Source organism: Schistocerca piceifrons, chromosome 5 (genome assembly GCF_021461385.2).
Source record: "Schistocerca piceifrons isolate TAMUIC-IGC-003096 chromosome 5, iqSchPice1.1, whole genome shotgun sequence".
In the NCBI taxonomy this organism is placed as follows: domain Eukaryota; kingdom Metazoa; phylum Arthropoda; class Insecta; order Orthoptera; family Acrididae; genus Schistocerca; species Schistocerca piceifrons.
In genome coordinates, this window is record NC_060142.1 from 450,723,682 (window position 1) to 450,736,362 (window position 12,681).

Sequence of the window (12,681 nt, forward strand, 5' to 3'; positions counted from 1 at the left end):
AACTGCGCGACCGCTACTGTCGCAGGTTCGAATCCTGCCTCGGGCATGGATGTGTGTCATGTCCTTAGATTAAATGATGACTAACAGACAACCTCAGCTGCCGGCAGGTGTTGTTGATATACCTCGATGTGGACAGCTGAAAATGTGTGCCCCGACCGGGGCACTGACCTTCTTCTGCGCGAATGCGCACAGGTTGCGTAAACTCTTACGGGAATGGCCAAAGCGTGGGCGAGTAATGAGTGGGTGGGCAAATGTCTATAAGGTACAGTGTATATGTAGAATTGTGGACAGTTGGGAATGTGAGTCTCAAGGGAAGCGTGCAAGGGATAAGTCCCTGCAGTCGCGCTATTCATCTGTGTCCTCGGTGGCTCAGATGGATAGAGCGCCTGCCATGTAAGCAGGAGATCCCGGGTTCGAGTCCCGATCGGGGCACACATTTTCAGCTGTCGACATCGAGTTATATCATCAACACCTGTCGGCAGCTGAGGTTGTCAGTTAGTCATCACTTATTCCCAGGGAAAAGCTACACAGTCATCAACAGTAACTGTTCTTTCGAGAACAAGTTACTGTCTTCGTATATGTCCTTAGATTAGTTAGGTTTAAGTAGTTCTAAGTTCTAGGGGACTGGTGACCTCCACTGTTAAGTCCCACAGTGCTCAGAGCCATTTGAACCATTAGAACGAACTTCCACAGACCCTACAACGGTTTTGCTATCATGGAACTCAAGACCAAATGTTTTTGGGCTGTGCTAAAAAGTCCACCATACAGGTATGGTCTGACTCGTTCGTACTCCCATCTCTTCAGGTCTATCAAAAATCGACAACATTGGTCCCCGATTTCCAAACTCAGATTCTGTCAGCAATGCTGTAACACCATGGCTAGCCTTAGCTAATTCAGGTTTTTAAGAACGCAACATGCAGGCTCTTTTTCATCGCTGGTAAAAGTGAATAACGAACGGAAAGGTCACATTATGTAGGTGAAGTCTTGCTCTGTTCAGCTGTATGATTGTGCTTTCTGTATCCGTTGTCGTTTCGATGAAAATAATTGGAGGGTATTAGTTATGGAACGACCCTCGACGCGAAGAATTTCGTCCCCGCAGTGATGATTAGGTCCGCTGCTCAAGTTGACAGCTGTAAACAGACATTGCGTGTGTCGGAGAAGTCTGTCAGGGGGCGTCGGAAGGCACAGCGCTGGTGGGTCGCGCCCAGCGCTACGGGAGGCAGCTCGCTGGCACGCCGGCCGGCTCTTCGGTGATTTATGTTCGGGACTCTTACACCGTATCAAGGATAATCGCCACAGCGCGCCAAGAGATATTAACAGCGGAAGGTTATTGCTATAAATATGTCACGCGCACACGCACTGGCGCGGGCGTATGCCCGTGTCGGCTGGCGGTGGGCCGCCGAAAACAATGGTGTGTTTTGGCGAGGCCGCCTCCCCGCTGCGGTCACAGTAATTGCGCTAATCTCGGCCGCTTCCTGTCTTTAAATCAGACGCAGATAATATGTGGCCGCGCGTCTGTCGGCACGCCCAAGTCAAATTACAGCCGCCATTATTATAAGTAACTGCGCTTCGCAGCTTTGTCCCGCATTGCGTCTTAATGACTACCATCTGTTTGAATAACAAAAGCTGAGCAGTGTGCGACAATTCTTCCTGCATAGCTATTAGTGTGTACTTGCTGCTACCTGACACGATTGTTCAATTTCAGTATCTCTTACTGGTCGTGGCGGTCTAGCATGCAGACCAGTGGACTCCGGTCCTGAGGGGTCACGGCTTCAATCCGGGGTAGGGGCGAGGATGTTTTCGCAGGAAAATAGCTCCAGGACGACCCCAGTTCAACTGAGCCTGCTATCAGATGACTACCCGTGTTCTTTTCCGTGGAGCAATGAACCCGGAGCAATGAACCCACCACGCTCCCACTCCTAGTGCCACGACAAAGAAAGGCGACACACTACTTGCAGTCACGCTAATAGCCTGAGGAGCATGTGCCACAGACTTTCTTATATTCTAACATATTCCCTCTGAACCACTGAGTTGAGGAAGTACAGGGCAGAATAATTGCTTCGATTAAGAGGCACTGCTTGCTTATGAAACGTGTGTGCAGAAGACGAGTAATGGACAATATTGTCAATTAATGTATTTATTAACACAGTTTTTTTCTGTTTAATGTGACGGAAACCAACCAGAATAAAAAATGGAAATCTACAAAGAAAATGGTTTTTTCCTCTCATAGTTATTTTGTCGCTAGCGTTGGTACACATGTGAAATCTATGAAACGTAAGTTGGATGTTTTACAAGATTCAGAGGATCACTATCGATCTTGCTGTCAAGACTGGTGCCAAGTAGAAGGAAGGACTACCACCAATTTTAAAACGTCGAATGAGAGCACCCTGTGCCGTCTAAATTTCCATTTGCTAATTTATTTGAGCCACATGATTCAGCGCTACATCGCTCCACCTTCAGCTCTCCTGATCGACATGCAGGAAGAACCCCCTCTGGTACTGTCAAGGTAGGAGCCAGCATTCAGGGACTGGTATCCGTAGACTTATTCTTTACACAGCATTCTCTTCGACCATCAATTGCCAACACTTGGCGTCGGCAAGTGATGGTCGAAGGGTTCCATTGGAAATATACAGGGTGGTCCATTGATCGGGCGTCGGCAAGTGATGGTCGAAGGGTTCCATTGGAAATATACAGGGTGGTCCATTGATCGTGACCGGGCCAAATATCTCATGAAATAAGCGTCAAACGGAAAAACTAGAAAGAACGAAACTTGTCTAGCTTGAAGGGGGAAAGCAGATGGCGCTATGGTTGGCCCGCTAGATGGCGCTGCCATAGGTCAAACGGTCGCATAGTACCGAAATCAGTGAGCGTACGTTCACGTACCAGGATAGAAATCGATACAACCCTGAATGGGTAGATGCTTGTTTCTCGCATCTCTCTACGCTGTCATGGTCGAACGCTTGCTAAAGGCACTTCATAGAAAAACATATCAAGGTAAAGACGCTAGGCCTACACTGACTATATCGTGTAGTCTTAAATGCTGTCACAGACGCAGCGAGACATTCCGAAACGTTCTCCCAGAATACCAACATTCTTTTTTCGGTTTTGTTTGCTCTTCATTCCAGAGAATGATTCAATGTTCCACTCCTGCTAGTCTATCCTGTGCAAGAATTTTCTCATAACTATTGCTATGTACATCCCTTTGAAAATGCTTGCTCTCTCTGCAAATATTATGCACTCTTTCCCCCCCCCCCCCCCCTCTCCACACACTGTTCCCTCACTTAAAAAAATACACTCACAAATAAATTTACAAAAGACTTCCTAGCACATTTATAATCGACGTTATCAAATTTGTCTATTCTATTGAAGCTTTTCCTGCCATTGCGTCTGTATTTTAAATGAAATGCAGCGTCCTAGGTTCACCTCCAAAGTATTTTAGAAAAACTATTTTGTAAATACAACAACAAACAATAATGAACACTGTTCCGATTTTCAAGAAAGAAAACTGAGTCTGATTTTTCTTTATGAAAAACACTGATATAGAGGTCTATTAGTTTTCTAACCCTTTACTAAAAACTGGTCAGTAAGGAACCCACAGCAGTGTTTAATTAATTTATTTATTACCTAATACTTCCTAAGAATAAAAGTAGCTTCATCTTTTATCAGTATTGTCTTCTTAGCCCATGGTCAAAAATGACTGACTGTCAACGCTGTCATCAGGCACTTTGTTCCCTGAAACTGTGCCAACATTTTAAGACCATGACTTCATCTGATGGTTCCGTAATGTGCATGTATGTTAGCACCTGCCGTCTTTGGTGCCAGAATTATTTTTTCAAAAGTCTCTTGGAATTACAGCTGTCTCATATATCTTGCATAACAAGTGGGAAAGTATTCTCATTCTCAGTTATTATAAAGGAACTTAATCTACTACAGGGACCTTTTTCCGACGTGAAAGGCGTGTGTGTGATTCGAAGAGGAAATACTTCTGCCATAAGTAATATTAATCAAACCCTGATACCCTCACGTTTTGCAAATGGATAATTCTCATGCCCCAGAAAACGCTCTGGGAACGCTATGTGACTCGGGGAATTAAATAGAAATAGTCGTACCCACGAGCTCTCTCATAAATTCAGAATAACGGAAACGAAATGTGTTTGCGTAGCTAATACTTGTGCAATGCACAATGAGTACTGACTCGCAAAGGAAATAAACTTAACTGGGCCGCGTGGAGTTGCCGCGTGGTTTGAGGCGTCATGTCACGGACTGCGCAGCCCCTCCCGCTGAAGGTTCGAGTCCTCCCTCGGGCATGGATGTGTGTGTTGTTCTTGACATAAGTTAGTTTCATTGGTGTGTAAGTCTAGGGACCGATGACCTCAGCAGTTTGGTCCCTTAGCAATTCAAACACATTTGAACATTTGAAACTTAATTGGATTTCTGCTTAGAAGTTTCCGGCTGTACAATGAGGATGTCTCCTCAATATTATAAACATCGATGTGACGCACTGAATAATTAAATTACCTGAGTGAGCATCTAAATCCTATCATTCATATGTAACCTCGTAGTAGTGTGTGAGATTACGTGGCACAATGCTTGAAAAAGAGCATTTAGCAAACCAGTACCTATTGACCTACCTTTATCAGCATCTGTAAATTAATGGAATGCAAAGAACAGTTGATTATTATCTGTGCCTTATGATATCAGTATTCACTGAATTGTTTCTGACACTGCATGAGTGGTTGTGGATCGTAAAGCAATGCCACAGGTTTCACAGCGTCCGCGGAACAAGGCGTGCTCCAGTGGCTTAAGGACCCAATCTCCTCAGTCAGTCCGGAACCGCGCTGTTACTGCGGTCGCAGGTTAGAATCCTGCCCCATGCATGGATGTGTGTGATTTCTTAGGTTAGTTAGGTTTAAGTAGTTCTAAGTCTAGAGGACTGATGACCTAAGATGTTAAAACCCGTAGTGCTTAGAGCCATTTGAACCATCCTCAGTCAGCCCATAAAGCAGGTGACTTCTTTTATGGGGGGGGGGGGGAACTAAAGAAGAAATCAACATAAATACTTCTGCACATTATGTATTGATTCTTGGACATGGTTTTCTGATTTCTAAAGAAATTCAATCATTAGTACACCCCCATCCGAGGAGTTAGAATTGCCCTGTCCAAAATGAGGTGCGTCCATGACGAAAGTCAAGCCGTTTGCAAATATTATCTGAAAAAAAAAATTAATTTGTAGGGTATTGTCGACTGAGTAATAGAGCAGTCTTTTCGAAAATTAACAAACTAATAAAATTGCGGGCGTTTGATACAAAATGTACCTTTTTTTGTAATTTTCGTCACGTATTTTTTTAACAGCTATTCAATAAACACAAATAAACAAAAATAGCCTATTAATCCTTGCCTAGGAGTAATGCAGCCAAATTTCAGAAAGATATTTTTATTAGTGCGCCCGAGCTACATTCCATTGGCTTGAAACACGCTGTATCTCAAGCTGCGGAATGGTTTGCCGGCTCATTAATAAAAATATCTTCCTGAAATTTGGCTAAATTACTTCTCGGGCGTGTCCGAAAGGAGTAATAGGTTATTTTTTTGTTTTAGTTTCTCTATTAGTTAGTGCAAAAACGTGACGAATAACACATGACAAAAGTACATCTTTATTTCAGAAGTTCGTTATTTTATTATTTTGTCAAATTTCAAAAAGGTGTGCTATTACTTCGTGTACAATATCCTATAGTTCTGTTTTCGTTGTTTTTCAAATTTCAGATAAGATTTTGAGACTGAGGGACTTCGTAATGGACACATCACATTATGGACGGAGCAATTTTAACTGCTCGAAGTATGACAGAATTTCTTTAAGAAATCAGGTAATGTTGTCCAACAATCAATAAATAGTGTGCAAAAAATATTTCTGTTTATTGTTTCATTATTTTAAAAAATCGTAAAAATCACTTACATTATACGCTCACGGAGGATAAAATAGACATAATACAAAGAATAATAGGCTATATTTCAAAGAATATTCGAAAGAAGAAGTTGATTGAATACCAGAAAGTACGTGAGTAGTAACTGAAATTGAACTCTGTTTAATAGTGCTAGCGTAAAACACGTGGAGTGTTTACTGTCTTGGCAGACATCTTTGTAAGAAAAAGCGCATTGTCAGTGTTATGGCTTGGCAAGACAGCCAAGCCACTATGAGGAAGCCGAAAGGCACGCGTTTAAGCTCACGCAAGCTGGCGTGAGATCTGGAACAAGACAAGGTAATTAATATAGCCAATAACGTACGTTGCTGCGGGAATACTTAACTTTAATCCATAACAGGTGAACATCGCTCGTGACGGTACATGTTTTACAGCATCAATAGTAACTGGTAATGGCGCCTTGATAGGTCGTAGCAAATGACGTAGCTGAAGGCTATGCTAACTATCGTCTCGGCAAATGACTGATAGTGGCGACACGCGGGTCCGACGTGTACTAACGGACCGCGGCCGATTTAAAGGCTACCTCCTAGCAAGTGTGGTGTCTGGCGGTGACACCACAGTCATAGTGACTACTGACAATGCTTCGAAATAAAGCGAAACGTATGTGAAACAAGACTTGCTACAATCGCAAAAGACGATATATAACCTGAATTACTTATGTAACTGCGATTGTAGAAACGAGGCCAGCCAGCAAAACCGACAGAGAGTATTGTTGCCCTTGTAGCGACCTTCTAGACGGCATTACTCATAGTTACGCCGGAGGTTCCAGGAAACAGCTGCCAAAAACTAAGAGATACACAGAGGTAAATATCGCGATCAATTACAGACAAACTATAATGGGACCGCGAGAACAGGTACCTTTATTGTCTTTCAGTACTCGGTCAAATTCTCCTCACGTTATCATCTCCTTCTGTCTTCTCTTTCAATAACATTGTGTTAAGTTTGTTTCCACTGTAATGTAAATTATAAGGCTTATGTAGACCATAGGCGTTTCGCTTCATTTCAAACTGATGGTGAAAGGTAAACGTATCATTTTGAGGCAGAGGTACCTGGTCCGGAGACGACCGAGTCGATAGTTATCAGTGAAAATTGTTCAAGTATCTCTGACAATGGACCTCACCTACTGAAAGCTCTTTGCGTTCCATATTTTGGGAGGAGGTAGTATGGGACAAGACAACAAAAAATAGTCTGGTAAACATTGGCTCTAAGCTGCATACCTTAAGAGCTATGAACACTTGTTCGGTAGTAGAGAAATTTTTCACTGTAGGGAAGATGAGCAGTCAATATAAATCTTCAGGTATGTACTTCAGAGCCGAAGCGTTCTGGACCTTTTTTCTTATTTTGGTCCACACTACCTCCTTCTGAAATATGGAAAGCAAAGAGCATGAGTAGAAGAGGTCCACTGTCAGACGATATTTACTTATAATTTGGTCCCCTCCCTCATCTTCATCCACTTCGTCTTCTCTTTCTATAACTTACGTATTTATCCTTCTCTGTCATCCCTGAAAGTTTGTAAAATAATCACGGAATCTCCATGTAGAAGTGGTGAGAGCATCTCCACAAATTTATAACTCATGTTACATGTGCTCAATATGGGCACCATTTGTCATGCGACTAACGACAATGCGATAATCAAACTCTTGCCATACACGTCCCAACAGGACATGGTCGATATCAGCGACCGAACGGAATATTCGACCATATAACACATCCACAATAAGTGCAGTGGAGGTACGGAGACATAATCTTGGGCGTAAATAGAAATCACGCGGAATTAAGCCACGTTACAACAAGGAACATTGAAGAAAACAAGAACGATCATGGTAGGAAGCACGACCAATATAACGCGTTGGCAGTTCGTCATTGAGGCAGTCATGAAAGTCTGAAAGAAAGTAAGGTGGAATATAAAAATACGTTCATAAACTACTGAAGAGGCTGTGCCCTAAAAGACGTTAAATTCAGGTGAATCTCGAATATGTTCCACAGTCTCGCGTGAAAGTCCTTTGCACAAACACACACGTTATGACGATTCACCTCCTTAGACGCAAAACACGGGTCTTCGTCACGGAAAGCCTGCTTTTGTGAAAAACTATATTTTCATTTCTTTTATTATTCGTTGTCTGGTGATAATGATTTTTATTCAAGATTTTCTTTTCCTCCAGTAGCCACTAAAAGTCATTCAGAAAGTCGGAAAGAAACTCATTGTCCCGAGTAGTCATCGCTTGTAGCGACTGTAACTCCTATGCTTTGAAAGTCATACGTTTGTGTAAAATGATCTCGACAGGTGACTGCAGCATCTGCATAGCACTGTCGTCGATATCTTTGGGCTCCTGAACGATTCCCGCCCACACATAATCTTCTCTGCTAGCGGACACATTCGGCCTGCTGTCTTCGCACGCCATGAGCAGGCAGTCTCACGAAATGAGTTGTATCGGCCATGGATTGTTTTGCCTGTTGGAGATTTTACCTGATGTTTGGCACGATATCGCCACTGAACTGTCACAACAGACCCAAATTTGTCAAATTTCAGAGAACAAAACACAAGCATCGCTCCACTGTATGGCGTTTCGTGGTTCGCTTATTGAATGGTAGTGCTGCCTGTGAGTGGGCATGTGGCCGCTCCTTCAGCAAGGTCCGAGCAGGCACACGGGGGAAGGGGTTTATTAGTTATTGGGAGCTCCAACGTTAGGCGGGTGACGGAGCCCCTTAGGGAAATAGCGGAAAGGTCGGGGAAGAAGGCCAGTATTCACTCTGTCTGCTTGCCGGGGTGTCTCATCCGAGATGTGGAGAAGGCCCTGCCGGCGGCGATAGAGAGCACTGGGTGCACCCGACTGCAAATTTTTGCTCAAGTCTGCACCAATGACTCCTGCCGTCTGGGTTCAGAGGTCATCCTCAGTTCGTACAGGTGGTTGGCGGAATTGGTGAAGGCGGAATGCCTCGCTCGCGGGGTGGAATCAGAGCTAACTGTTTGTAGTATCGTTCCCAGAACCGATTGCGGTCCTCTGGTTTCGAGCTGAGTAGAACGCTTAAACCAGAGGCTCAGACGATTCTGCGGAGATCTGTGGTGCAAATTTCTCGACCTCCGCTATCGGGTGGAGAAATGTAGGGTTCCCATGAATAGGTCAGGCGTGCACTACACGCAGCAAGCGGCTACAAGGGTAGCGGAGTACGTGTGGAGTGCACATGTGGGTTTTTTAGGTTGAGAATTCCCTCCCTAGGCCCGACAAGACGCCTCCTGAGACGCGGCAAGGTAGGAGTAGGCAAAATGCAACGGGGAATAACAGTATTAAGGTGATAACAGTAAAATGCAGGAGCTTCTATAGAAAGGTTCCAGAACTGCTCTCATTAATAAACGTTCACAACGCCCATATAGTACTAGGGACAGAAAATTGGCTGAAACCAGACGTAAACAGTAATGAAATCCTAAACTCACATTGGAATGTATAGCACAGAGACAGGCTGGACAGTAAAGGGAGAGGCGTGTTTATAGCGATAAGAAGTGCAATGGTATCGAAGGAAATTGACGGAGATCCGAAATGTGAAATAATTTGGGTGAAGGTCACGGTTAAAGCAGGCTCAGACATGGTAATTGGATGTATCTATAGGCCCCTGGCTCAGCAGCTGTTGTGGCTAAGCACCTGAATGATAATTTGGAAAATATTTCGAGTAGATTTCCCCACCATTTTATAGTTCTGGGGGGAGATTTTAATTTGCCGGATATAGACTGGGAGACTCAAACGTTCATAACGGGTGGCAGGGACAAAGAATCCAGTGAAACTTTTTTAAGTGCTTTATCTGAAAACTACCGTGAGCAGTTAAACAGAAAACCGACTCGTGGCGATAACATATTAGACCTTCTGGTGACAAACAGACCCGAACTATTTGAAACAGTTTACGCAGAACAGGGAATCAGCGATCATAAAGCGGTTACTGCATCGATGATTTCAGCCGTAAATAGAAATATTAAAAAAGGTAGGAAGATTTTTCTGTTTGGCAAAAATGACAAAAAGCAGATTTCAGAGTACCTGATGGCTCAACACAAAAGTTTTGTCTCAAGTACAGATAGTGTTGAGGATCAGTGGACAAAGTTCAAAACCATCGTACAATATGCGTTAGATGAGTATGTGCCAAGCAAGATCGTAAGATATGGAAAAGAGCCAACGTGGTACAACAACCGAGTTAGAAAACTGCTGCGGAAGCAAAGGGAACTTCACAGCAAACATAAACATAGCCAAAGCCTTGCAGATAAACAAAAATTACGCGAAGCGAAATGTAGTGTGAGGAAGGCTATGCAAGAGGCGTTCAATTAATTCGAAAGTAAAGTTCTATGTACTGACTTAGCAAAAAATCCTAAGAAACTGTGGTCTCATGTCAAAGCGATAGGTGGATCAAAACAAAATGTCCAGACTCTCTGTGACCAAAATGGTACTGAAACAGACGATGACAGACTAAAGGCCGAAATACTAAATGTATTTTTCCAAAGCTGTTTCACAGAGGAAGACTGCACTGTAGTTCCTTCTCTAGATTGTCGCACAGATGACAAAATGGTAGACATCGAAATAGACGACACAGGGATGGAGAAACAATTAAAATCGCTCAAAAGACGAAAGGCCGCTGGACCTGATGAGATACCAGTTCGATTTTACACAGAGTACGCGCAGGAACTTGCCCCCCTTCTTGCAGCGGTTTACCGTAGGTCTCTAGAAGAGCGTAGCGTTCCAAAGGATTGGAAAAGGGCACAGGTCATCCCCGTTTTCAAGAAGGGACGTCGAACAGATGTGCAGAGCTATAGACCTATATCTCTAATGTCGATCAGTTGTAGAATTTTGGAACACGTGATATGTTCGAGTATAATGACTTTTCTGGAGACTAGAAATCTACTCTGTAGGAATCAGCATGGGTTTCGAAAAAGACGGTCGTGTGATACCCAGCTCGCGCTGTTCGTCCACGAGACACGGGTTCACAGGTAGATGCCGTGTTTCTTGACTTCCGCAAGGCGTTCGATAGAGTTCCCCACAGTCGTTTAATGGACAAAGTAAGAGCATATGGACTATCAGACCAACTGTGTGATTGGATTGAAGAGTTCATAGATAACAGAACACAGCATGTCATTCTCAATGGAGAGAAGTCTTCCGAAGTAAGAGTGATTTCAGGTGTGCCGCAGGGGAGTGTCGTAGGACCGTTGTTATTCACAATATACATAAATGACCTTGTGGATGACATCGGAAGTTCACTGAGGCTTTTTGCGGATGATGCTGTGGTATATCGAGACGTTGTAACAATGGAAAATTGTACCGAAATGCAGGAGGATTTGCACCGAATTGACGCATGGTGCAGGGAATGGCAATTGAATCTCAATGTAGACAAGTGTAATGTGCTGCGAATGCATAGGAAGAAAGATCCCTTATCATTTAGCTACAATATAGCAGGTCAGCAACTGGAAGCAGTTAATGCCATAAATTATCTGGGAGTACGCATTAGGAGTGATTTAAAATGGAATGATCATATAAAGTTGATCGTCGGTAAAGCAGATGCCAGACTGAGATTCATTGAAAGAATCCTAAGGAAACGCAGTCCGAAAACAAAGGAAGATGGTTACGGCACGCTTGTTCGCCCGCTGCTTGAATACTGCTCAGCAGCGTGGATCCGTACCATACAGGGTTGATAGAAGAGATAGAGAAGATCCAACGTAGAGCAGCGCGCTTCGTTACAGGATCATTTAGTAATTGCGAAAGCGTTACGGAGATGATAGACAAACTCCAGTGGAAGACTCTGCAGGAGAGACGCTCAGTAGCTCGGTACAAACTTTTGTTGAAGTTTCGAGAACATACCTTCACCGAAGAGTCAAGCAGTATATTGCTCCCTCCTACGTATATCTCGCGAAGAGACCATGAGGATAAAATCAGAGAGATTAGAGCCCACACAGAGACATACCGACAATCCTTCTTTACACGAACAATACGAACTGGAATAGAAGGGAGAACCGATAGAGGTACTCAGAGTACCCTCCGCCACACACCGTCAGGTGGCTTGCGGAGTATGGATGTAGATGTAGATGTAGATGCTATCTACAACCTCGCCAGAGGACATATTAGGAACGGAAACTTGGCTAGATGCCCTATGCCCTACGCGTACCATTTTCCTGCATGTCTTGTAGTCTTCTGTAGCCCTAGAGGCACTTAAAATTAACCTTGTACACTCGTATTCCTTGTATATATATCGTTGTTTTCCTTCTGCGCTTAGTACTGGCTTGACATATGGGCTTCTAATATACATACGGATACTTCTTTTTCTGAAAAGTTTCTATAGTTTTTATACGAAGTGCGTCACTTGCTTTTCACAGTTTAGCACTTTTTGTCAATCTGATTTATTTATTTAAGCCGTTTCTTATTTAAAATCATTATTTCTTGTATTGTAGATCTACATGGCCTTGTCTTCTTGCCTAGTTGTCCTTCTACTGCCTTCATCATTTCATCTGTTCGTCCAAGAGACCAAAATGCGGTAGATACAGGCGCCTAGGTGGAGGCCGTGGCCCTTGACTTCCGGAAGGCGTTCGATATATTCCCGCGTCGCCGCGTAGTGAAAAAAATACACAATCCAGCTGTGTGATTGGACTGAAGAGTTTGCAGCAGTCAGAGCACAGCATGTCATTCACAATGGAGAGAACTCTCAGACTTAAAAGTAAGTTGGTGTGTAACCCTTGAGA

At 43.6% G+C, this 12,681-nt stretch overlaps 1 non-coding gene across 1 annotated transcript; it reads left to right on the plus strand.

Annotated features, from left to right (window-relative positions):
• The first annotated feature begins 358 nt into the window (after nt 1–358).
• On the plus strand, nt 359–432 carry Trnat-ugu. Its single transcript has one exon. It is a non-coding gene; the product is annotated as a tRNA-Thr (tRNA).
• The last annotated feature ends 12,249 nt before the right edge of the window (nt 433–12,681 follow it).